The following is an 11,382-nucleotide window of genomic DNA, read 5'->3' on the forward strand; positions in this document are numbered from 1 at the left end:
AAGAGGTTCAAACCATCGATGATTTCAATGATTCTCTTTCAACTCCTACAGTGTGCAAACCCCTGTGCAAAGCAGGAAGAAGAGGGTCCACCACTGTGGGAGTGAAGGCAGATAAATGTACACATGCTTTCTGAGCACACACATATTTGTAATGTGGACCAAACACATGTACAGCAACGTGGGGCAGGAAAGAGGGCCTATATGAGAGACATTAGACACAGCCATGCCACAAGGAACCTCCTGCAATCACATAAGGATAACAGGGAGAATCTGATAGATGTTACCGGGGAGATACAGATGAATGGAACCGTCAAGCAGACCAAGGGATCGAGAGCAACCAAGGAAGGCTCCCAGGAGGAGGTGGCCTTTGGCTTCTAAAGGATGTGCTGGTTACACATGCAGCTATGGAGGAAGACAGCTCAGGTGGAAGAGTCACAAAAAGGTCAGGAAATTTACTTCCAGGCAGGTTTTGCAAGAGGAGTGAGCACGGTGGAGAAGCAAACTAATTCTCCCCACTGCCCGGTGTGGGTGATGTCCTGTGACTCACTGGCCACAGAGCCATTTCCAGGCAAGAGATGCATTTCCTCAACCGTCAGGCAGCAGGTCAGTGGCTGAGCACCAAGACCTTCCCAAATCTCACTCCAAGCCTGAGAATGCAATGGGGAGCCCCAGGGAGCCCTGTTTCATCATGGACCGCCCAAAGGCTCATGCGAGACCCCTCAGAGCCCATAAACATGGATGGTGTCCCTTTCAAGAGCCTTGCTTTCTCCATCTGTAAAATAGGTGCATCAAATGATCATCTTTATGGGCCCTTCGAACTCAGGAAGATGAGACTGTGGTTTAACAATAAACCCAACTCAGTAGATGCTTTTGGAGAGCTAGCTGCATTTTGCTAGGTTGTGCGGAAAAAAAGGAGGCTTATGTGCTTCAAGGAGCTCATGGTTCGCTGGGAGGAGGAGACATGGACACTGATAAGAAATCTTGGGAAGAGACCTTATTTCCTGCCTCTGCTGCTGCTTTACACTCGACCTTCCTGCTAAGGAGGTTCCTGGCACAGCCCCAGTGACTGGACACAGACAGTTCTGCATAGGAGTTCCTGGCCTGGTGGAGATTCAAGGGCCACATACACTGAGTGGCCAGATTATTATGCGTTCAGAGATCATAATAATCTGGCCACTCAGTGTAGTTTATGCCCTGCCCAAACAGATCAGCCATGGACCACTGCTCTCTGAGGCACATCTGCCTTGAGAGAGACTGTTAATCTCAATAGCCTAAATCAGGGGTCCTCAAACTACGGCCCGTGGGCCACATGCGGCCTGCCGAAGACATTTATCCGGCCCGCCAGATGCCGCTGCCTGTCCTGCTTAGCAGCCAACTCGTCCCGGGCCCGCAGTGCGCATAGGAATTTGTTCATAGTTTTGTTTTTTTTCTAAACTATAGTCCGGCCCTCCAACGGTCTGAGGGACAGTGAACTGGCCCCCTGTTTAAAAAGTTTGAGGACCCCTGGCCTAAATGGTGGACACCTAAATAGTAACTGCTCAATAAATGTTCATGATGAATCACTCGTGAAGTCTTAGCCAGCAGAACAGAGGGTTGCACACAGCCCAGGTATCAATACCCATCGATTTCTCCACCAAGCTTTTTCTGAGAATGCACTGTGCACCAGGCTGTGCTTCCTGCCCTCAGGGTGCGATGGTCCCCTGCCAGAGGCCGGCAGGGAGACAGACAGATTCGGCAGGTCAGGAAGTCCCGCCTCAAATCGCGCTTGTTTAACTGGTGCTGCAGAACTGGGACAAGAACTCAGGTCCCCAGCCTTAGTCTTCACCACCTTAGATTTAGTCTCAGACCAGTCCCCATTCTTCCCCATGCTCTGTGCTGCTGGGCACACCAAGATGGGTCTTCCTTTCTTTTCTTTTTTTAAAATATATTTTATTGCTTTTTTACAGAGAGGAAGGGAGTGGGATAGAGAGTTAGAAACATCAATGAGAGAGAAACATCGATCAGCTGCCTCCTGCACACCTCCTACTGGGGATGTGCCCACAACCAAGGTACATACCCTTGACCGGAATCGAACCTGGGACCTTTCAGTCCGCAAGCCGACGCTCTATCCACTGAGCCAAACCGGTTAGGGCGGGTCTTCCTTTCATATGTGGGCCCTACATGGCATGGGGCATAGGATGTGTGCACATGATACATGTCTAATAATAGAGTCATTCATCCCCTGGTCACTTGGAGAGATGCTGCCGTGCATCAGACCCTGAGCGTGGCACTGGTCACAGGCAAATGTAAGCTGTGGTCCCTGCTGTGAGCGGTTGCTGTATTGATGCTCCGGCACCAGAGAAGCACAGTGCCTAGCACATGGAAGTACTCCATAAATGCTGAGCGCAAGATGGAAGGAAGGAATGAAGGGACGAATACATGAATGAGAGTAAAGTTTGCCAGGTTAGAGCAGGCTGGCTCCCCCTGCCACCTGTTCCCTTTCCTTTATCATGACCCTCACCCACGAACACATTAGTTGGGCACCTGCTGTGTGGCAGGCCCAACTTCAGGTGCTGCAGGTGCCCTCACCACACTCCCCCCCACTCACGGCTGGGTTCCCAGCACCTGGGATAAAGCATTTCAGTAGAGGGAACCGAATGGAAGTCCAGGCTGCAGAGAGAGGCAGCCTCCAATAGTGTCCTCTCCTCTGCCCCTCCGGGCAATGCCAGTCCAGCCCTTTTCTCCAGGGCAGGCGGCTGGAGACAGCGCTGCCTGTTTTCATGGTTCACCTGTCTCCTAGGGCTTGGGCTTTGCCTGTGGGGCCACTTCCCTCTGGCCTGGCAGCTGCAGAGACCCCCAGAACAATCATTCCACCAAGAGGAACAAGGGGTGAGGCCGGGGAAGCTCCTGAGCCACTTACTCAGGAGGGCGCATCCTCTGGACACATGATCCCATTGTCTGGGCATCCCAGATCATCTCCCCAGGGCCTTCTCCCCTCCTCCCCAGTCTAGTGCTATTTCTCCAGGGCTAGGCCAGGGCGTCCAGGGCTGTGAGATAACCAAAGCACACTTTGTGCACACCGATACTGACCAAGATGTGGGGGCCCTACAAGAAATTCAGGCCTGGAGACCAAGATGTGGGGGCCCTACAAGAAATTCAGGCCCTACAAGAAATTCAGAGCCACCTGGCCCAATTTCTTCATTTTGCAGGTGGGAAAACAGAGGCTCAGAAACACACACAGGCAGTGCAGGGGCTAGAGTGAGAAGCTGGGCCTCCCGGGTTGATGTCTAACTGGAGAGAGTCAAACCCATCTCCTCATCCTTCAAGTCACTCGGCTGACCTCGGAAGAGTTAGACCCATTTTCCAGATGTGAGAGCTGTGGCGCATTAAGCTCTCTGGACTCTCACTGATGATGTGTCTGGAACCATTGGCTGTACTAAACAGGCCATCCGTGAGGAGTTCTGGCCGCCCCCACAGCTGAGAGTGGAGACAGAGCAGTTGATGACCTGAGAGAGTTTCAAGCCATCACTCCTATGACCACCTCTTTCTGGAATGTCGTTCTTCACTGGATTTCCCCTTGGGTTCCCATAGTTGTACCACACCCAGCCCCCTGCCTGGTACTCAGCACACCATTTCAACCGGGGTATATGTATATCTCATATACATACTCAACTAGAGGTCCGCAAAGCCACGACTCCATCCTGGCACGTACTCAGTGGTAGTCTACAGTAGGCCCTCAGGAACACATTGCGGACGGATCATGAGAATTCTGTTTTTTGTTCTAAGGCTTGTGGCCAATCACGATATTAAAAAGACATTAGCTTGTAAGAACATGTAATAAATAACTTCAAAATGCAATGGGTATTTAATTTTAAAGCGTACCTTTAACATTTATGTAAAACATTTTTTTGTACTCGTTCAATAGAAACTTATCTGGCCACTGGGTGAAGCTAGCAATAAAACTACTGGTCCATGCCGAAACCGGTTTGGCTCAGTGGATAGAGCGTCGGCCTGCGGACTGAAGAGTCCCGGGTTCGATTCCGGTCAAGGGCATGTACGTTGGTTGCGGGCACATCCCCAGTGGGAGGTGTGCAGGAGGCAGCTGCTCGATGTTTCTCTCTCATCAATGTTTCTAGCTCTCTATCCCTCTCCCTTCCTCTCTGTAAAATATCAATAAAATATATTTAAAAAATTAAAAAAAAACAAAAAAACTACTGGTCCACAATGTGGCAAGTGGTGGATGAATGAGGAAGAAGGGGGTGGGGGGTGGGCAAGGGACAGAGGGGAAGAAGGGAGGGAGAAGAGGCAGAGCTGGGGGCTGGTTGGCCATCATCCTAGGGGCAGACACGATTGTTTCAGCCTTGCTAACAGAATTCTAGCTCTGCTCATCATCTTCTAAGGGGCCTCATCCTTTAGCAGAGACTGTGTCCCTCCCAAGCCTCAATGACTGAATCCTACTTGGACTAAACCCACCATGGTGGTTTCCTTTATCTGGCTAGAGAGGAGTTTGGGTATGAACATAAGATACAGTTGAGCCACTGAGATGTGAGAGGAGTTATATATCTGAAAAGGAGGAGGAGGAGGGAGAGAAGGAAGAGGAGGAGGGAGAGGAGGAGAAGGAGGAGGAGGAGGAGGAGAAGGAGGAGGAGAAGGAGAAGGAAGAGAAGGAGAGGAGGAGGAGGAGGAGGAGAAGGGGAGGAGGAGGAGGAGGAGGAGGAGAAGGAGAAGGAGGAGGAGAAGGAGAAGGAAAGGAGGAGGAGGAGAAGGAGAGGAGGAGGAGGAGGAGAAGGAGAAGGAGGAGAAGGAGAGGAGGAGGAGGAGGAGGAGAAGGGGAGGAGGAGGAGGAGGAGGAGAAGGAGAAGGAGGAGGAGAAGGAGAAGGAAAGGAGGAGGAGGAGAAGAAGAGGAGGAGGAGGAGGAGGAGGAGGAGAAGGAGAAGGAGAAGGAGGAGAAGGAGAGGAGGAGGAGGAGGAGGAGAAGGGGAGGAGGAGGAGGAGGAGGAGGAGGAGGAGGAGGAGGAGAAGGAGAAGGAGGAGGAGAAGGAGAAGGAAAGGAGGAGGAGGAGGAGGAGGAGGAGAAGGAGAGGAGGAGGAGGAGGAGGAGGAGGAGGAGGAGGAGGAGAAGGAGAAGGAAAGGAGGAGGAGGAGGAGGAGGAGAAGGAGAGGAGGAGGAGGAGGAGGAGGACGAGGACGAGGAGGACGAGGAGGAGGGGGTTTTTCTCACTTTATAAGTGGACACAGACCAGTGACATAACCCTTTCTTCTCTTTGAACACTGTTGGGTGAAGATGTGCTGCTTGAAGAGGCTATGGCCATTTTGCCACAATGAGGTAACAAGCCCTAGGTCCATGGCCAACAGAATGAAGATGACAGAGAGGAAAGGCAGAAAGAAGCCGGGTCCATAAAGATATTATTGAGATGCTAATTGATAAAAACAAGAGTTCAGCTCCTACGGCATCTCATCAACGTGATATCGAAACGATGTTGAATGAAATGTTATGTAAAGACCTCGCGCACACTTTTATCCATTCCTCTGGTGCTTTGCACACTGAGTTCCTTGTTTGGAGAAATGTTCTTGCTCTCCTTTTCTGGGTTCTTAGTCTGCAAAATTCAGAAGGTATCTCCTTGTCTGGGAAACCTTTCTTGTACCACCCCCACCAGTGCTGTCAATATTTAACATCCAGCTGTGGTGTGCTGGTAAATATGTAACATCCAGCTCTCTAAAGAAAGGAGGGGGAAGCCCTGACTTTTAGCATCTGCCAGTGGCCATGATGTAGATATCCTCCTCATCACGACCAGTTTCAAGGTACAGACATGCTACCCTTGCGTGTGAAGTTGGGAAGAGATGTGCGAGCCGATGGGAATCGATTCCAGCCACCACTGGCTGGGTCAGCTGCCTGCGGTTTCTGTCCTACGGCAGCCCCCAATAATACAGTGCCAGGCCTGGCCATATCAGAGGCTGAGGCAAAAGGAAAATCTGTCATATGGACCCTGTCTTCATTTACAAGTTTTATCTTTTGTTCACCCATTATTTTTTGCATTACTTTTGGTTTTAAAAACATTGCAATCAATTGTTATTTATCTCGATAGTGAATTTTAGCACCACATTAAATTTTGTTCCTGAGATAAGTGCCTCACTCACCTCACTCTGGTCCTGGCCCTGACGTAATAGCCCATGTTGCACTGTAATAATTACCATTGATATAGCTGCCTCCCCTACCAGGTTGTGAATCATGGGGCCAGGAATTCATTTCTAGGACGTGGCATACAGTAGGTGCTCAATAACTAGGGTCCAGTGAGAGAATGAATGAATAGATGGATGGACCAGTCGCTCAGTTTCTTTGCCAACAAAATGACATGCTGATAAAATACATCCTCTGCTCTTGATTAGGCGTAGGTTTTGGGTTTCAGCTCTTCCAACTCAACAAAGATTAACCCTGCCCTTGACCCGGGTAAGCCAGCCCCTGCACTGGGTATCTTTACCAGGGCCAATCTGCAGATGCCTCCAGCCTGGGGTAGCGATAGAAGGAAGTTGAATCTGGAAAGTGGAGACTGTATTAGGACCAGGGTGGGAAGTCACAGAGAGGCAGCTGCTCCTTAGATCCCAGGAAAGACTTTCTAACAGTCTGCATCAGCTCCCTCAAGAGGTAACAGAGTTCCTATCTCTGGATGGGTCCCAGGAGACTGTCGTTTGGCAGGGTCAATGGAAAGGAGATGCAAGCAGTAAAAACTTCAGGATGACTTCCAACTCAACAATGTGATGGGTCATCCGCCAGCTGAGGGCCCCAGGACTTATTCCCATGCCCGGTCGCTTCTCACCCTGAGGACCTCCACAAAGGAGCTTCTCTGGAGATGCCCCTCATGGGCATCTCACTGGGCTCCAGTCAGGGTGCGGGTGGGAGTCGAAGGGATCTGTGTCTAGGAGATTGTCCATGGCTTCCATTTTTAAGCACGTGATAATGTTGTACCCATGGCAAAGAGCTTCATGCACACATTAGCTCATTAATACCCACAAGATCCTCACTTAATCTACCCATTTTACAGATAGGAATCAGAGAGCAACTTGCCCAAAGTCACATAGCTGGTAATTGATGGAACTGAAACTGTAACCTAGAACCAACCACCTGATTCTAAAAGTCTATGAGCTTACCCACATCGATGCAACAAAGGGAATTTCTAAGAAAGACCCGCCCCTTGGAGCATTATTGACTGTGAAATTTAAAAAATGGGGGTGGGAAGGAGCAGCTATAGCTCTTTTGGTCCTTCTGACCACGTCTTGTCATCTGCTTCAGACATGCTCCCTGCTCTCCCAGCCCACTCACCACTGAAGCCCCGATGGCTCTTTCCCACCCACCACCACAGCCCCTTCCCACCAGTCTCCAAAGAGGAGCTCATGTTCTCTAAAGAGGACTCTTCAGCTCAAAGATACATGTAAATCCCCATTTGGAGGGGGAGGAAGAGAACAGGCCGTGGGCATCTCTCACGTGCCGGGCTCTGCCACACATTTCCCGTCCTCCTCACCCCAGGACTAGGAGCAGGTGCTTTCTCCATGTTCAAAGCTTGTAACCTTCTATATGGCAGCCACTAGCCACATGTGGCTATTTACATTTCTTAAATTTATTTTAAAAATTAAGCTCCCCAGTCACATTAGCCCCATTTCAAGTGTTCCATAGCCACATGCAGCTAGTGGCTACTGTGTTGGACAATGCATGCCCAAATAGAACATTTCCATTCTTGAAGAAAGTTCTATTGGACAGCGCTGCGTGGAGGAAGAATGAGGACTCTGAGGATGACTTGCTTTGGAGCCACACAGCGAGTTGTAAACAGAACTGGGATGGGACCCATATTTCTCGCTTCCAAAGCCTCTACTCCCAGAGCCTGGAATAAATTTGCCACCACCTGGCCCCAGAACAAGGAGGATTGTTTGCCTGGAATGGTAGGTTGACTTGGGAAACCAAATAAGAGATCAGAAGACTGTGGGTGAATACCAAAGTGGAGAAAAGGAGCCAGCTGTTCTTGAGGGCTATTTTTATCCTGCCCAGATATCCCGGGGAGCTGCCCCCCTCCCCTCACAGCTATTTTTATCTCAGGAGCTGGAATCAGAACACTGTCTCCCATGGATGGATGGGAGGATGCACTGATACATCCAATTCCAGCATCAGGACCTCACTCCGGCTGACAGCTTCCAAGACGGCTTCATATCCGTTCTCTGATGCCATTCTCCTACCAGTTTGGGAGGCCAGCATAGTCAATGGAGAGTGTAAACCCCAAATAACAGATAGGGAAACTGAGGCTCGGCTGAGTGCAGTGAGCTGTTTCAACAGCTTGTAAATGGGAGGGCTGGGATTTAAACCCAGGCTGAGGCGGGTCCCTCCTTTCTGAGCAGGGGACTCAGCGGAATGACAGAACACAGCCACATTTCTTGCTGACCCCACCTCACCCCTTTCTGGGTAAATGGGCAAGTTGCGCAAACACGTTACAGGGAACTCTAATCTTTTTCTGCCTTCTCCATGGACTTGCTGGGAATCTGGCCAGTGGGAAGGCTTTTGGTAAGCTGAAAAAAACACCCAATGCTCAGAAAAGACGATTTATTATTATTATTATCACCACCACCATCATCATCAGCTATGAAATCTATCCTTGAAGGCGGCCTCCACCTCTCCCCCCTCTCTGGGCCTCAGTTTCCCTGCCTGAAACCTGAGCGGTCTGGCCCAGAGGGTCTCCATGGGGCCTTCCTTCCAGCCTCAGCCTGCCATTTCTATGACCCATTCATTCAGTCAACAAGTGTTTATTGAGTTCGAGCTGCCCGACACGGTGGGGAAATGAGGGCCCGGCTTCTCCAGAAGGCTCTCTGCCCGGGCTGCTTCAGCCACATATGCAAATTTCCTTGTGTTTTCAAAAGGCAAATTATGGGAAACATGTTATTCACCATAACACACTCACCCCATCTCTCAGGGAGGAAAAAAAAAATATCTTGAACCCCACCAAGAACTAAGCTAACAGAGGACAGAAACCCACCCTTGTTCCTTTGGGCATCCTTCCAGAAGTGCGCGTCCCTGTTGAAAAGGGGAAACTGTATGTGGCCGTGTCTCTCTGGGGCCGCTCTGGATGTCGTAAACAACCTGTGTTTGTCCCGGCTCTCTTCATCCTGAGGGTCAGTCATAGCCAAGGGAGAAAAACAGCCCTGTTCTGTGCCCAGCCATCCCCAGAGGGAGGAAAATTGTCCGTAAATATTTTTATCTTCATGGTCACCAAGGCAGCTGAGAGGAAGGCTTTGATTCTCCAAGCCCCCAGCCCACTCCCTTCCTCTGGGGACTGGGTGGTCAAAGCTGACCCGGGCGTCCCATCTCCCACCCCCAAATTACAGGCTGCTGCCCACGCCGCTGGCCCCCAGGAGGCGGTGGGCTGCGAAGTGGGACCGCATGTACACCAGGGCTAGCCTCGGGGCTGGGAAATTGCATCTCCCAGCCAGCTGGTTTCCTGCCGGAGCTGGGTGGTCAGGCAGGGAAGGGAGGACCCAGAGATGGTGTTCGGGGTGGGGAGAGGGCCCAGGGCTGGGGCAGAGAGAGGCCCAAGGTCGCCATCTGGATCTGGAGTGGCCTTGCTTATCAGGGCTCGGGTGGAGGAGGCCTGAGAACATCACTGACTGCGAAGTGGTTTACGGCAAAGCAGAGGCTCGGAGGTCAAAGGACTTTCAAGATCCAAGGAAAACACGGCTAACGGTGACATTTCGGGCTCTGGGATAGCTACAGACAAAGGCACTGGGGCCTGGGATTCCAACCCAGGACTCCTAAGCGCATCCCTCAGAGAAAGCTCCTGTGCCCTGCCCTTCCCTGCAGGAACTAACCTCCTTGCCTAACTAAAGAAGACTGTTCCTTTCTGAAACTTTCTAGAAGGAAACACGGCATCTCGATGTATATGAGACATGAGAACCCCAGAGGGTCCCAAGTGCAGGTCCTCTAGCTCTGTGGTTCCTAGATCCCCAAAGCCATAAAATGTTATGGCCAAAGTGCTAGACTTCTAATGCCTGTTGATGCCAGCACCGAGGCTCTAAAATCCTGGAATCCTACCTGGCAACGACTTTCGGCTTCTATGATTCTGTGCTTCTGAGGCTGATTTCTGTGATCCTTCAACTCTGTGACCTACTTCAGGGCGGACAAGGACCACACAAGGGGGCATTCATTCCCAGCAGGGATTACGTGCGGAGAAGCCCCGTGGGGCCGGCTGATGAGCGCGCTCCTCTGTCTGCGATGGGCAGCATTCCATGGTCCAGAAGCTCCCTGAGCCCAACTTGCCTTCTGACCTTTCCTCGGCCATATCCTCACTTGGCTCCCACGAAATCCTGCCCTGCCCCTCCCCGCGTCACCAGGTGTGGGCAAGGATGCTGCCGCAGCCACAGCCGCCGCTGGCTCCAATGCCCCTCCCCACCGCGCCCCCCATACCCACAGCATCCATTCCCAGAGGCAGAGAGAAAGGGAGGCAGCAACTCTGTTTCCTCAGGCAGCATGTCCTCCAGGGACTCAGCATTGGAGAAGCCAGAGAAGATAGGCTTGTCCCTGGCCCTGGTCCTAACTTGTTCCATCCTGATTTACCTGGCCGGCACCAGAGCGGCCACGTCTGGGTGATTAAAAGGTCCATAAGCCTCCCAATAGATTCTTCCACAGCCCGCCCCTGTGGAAATGCCATCTGTGGGTGGGCCTTTGCATAAAGGTCTTGGAATGACAGCTGGAGGGGAAGGGGGACCCTTCGTGCCTCTGTCCCATCTTACTCATTTATTCAACACCCACAGAGGCGGAATTTCGGCCTACAACTCGGGGCACAAGAAAGGTGACCTTCTTGTCTTTTCTTTGACTAAACGAAAATCCAGCTTCCAGCACGTGTATCTCTGTGCGGGCAGGAAGCTCAGTGTTGGTCATTACCAAGCCCCCCCACCCCCCACCCCCCGCTTCACTTCTTCCTCTCCTTCTTCTGGTCATGCCAAGGCCCTGGGTCTTCTGTAGAATAACATATTCCGGGAGGTCTTTCTGTCCTTCTGCTTCCATCTTTGGCCACGTGGCCATGGCTACCTGTACCAGATGGCTCTTGACCTGGTAGCATACTTCGGACATAGGAAGCTGGGACACCAATGTGCTGGGTCCAGCCTCCCTGTGGATACTGTGGAACATCCCTTTGGGGGCTTTATCTGTTTCCCACCAAGCTGAGGACCTGCCAGTACTCGCACCTCCACCTTGCCTTCGAGTCTCTGGGACCAGCACCTTTCTGCCAGCATCCAGCCCCCGAATTACAGAAATAGTGATCAGCACCAGCCGAGGCCCAAGAGCACTCCGAGGCTCCCCTAGGGTGCTGGGGACAGCTGTGGGGAGATTGTGGCTCCTTCTGAGTAATCTGCCCAGGCCCTGGGCATGC

Source organism: Plecotus auritus, assembly GCF_963455305.1.
Source record: "Plecotus auritus genome assembly, chromosome: 5".
In the NCBI taxonomy this organism is placed as follows: domain Eukaryota; kingdom Metazoa; phylum Chordata; class Mammalia; order Chiroptera; family Vespertilionidae; genus Plecotus; species Plecotus auritus.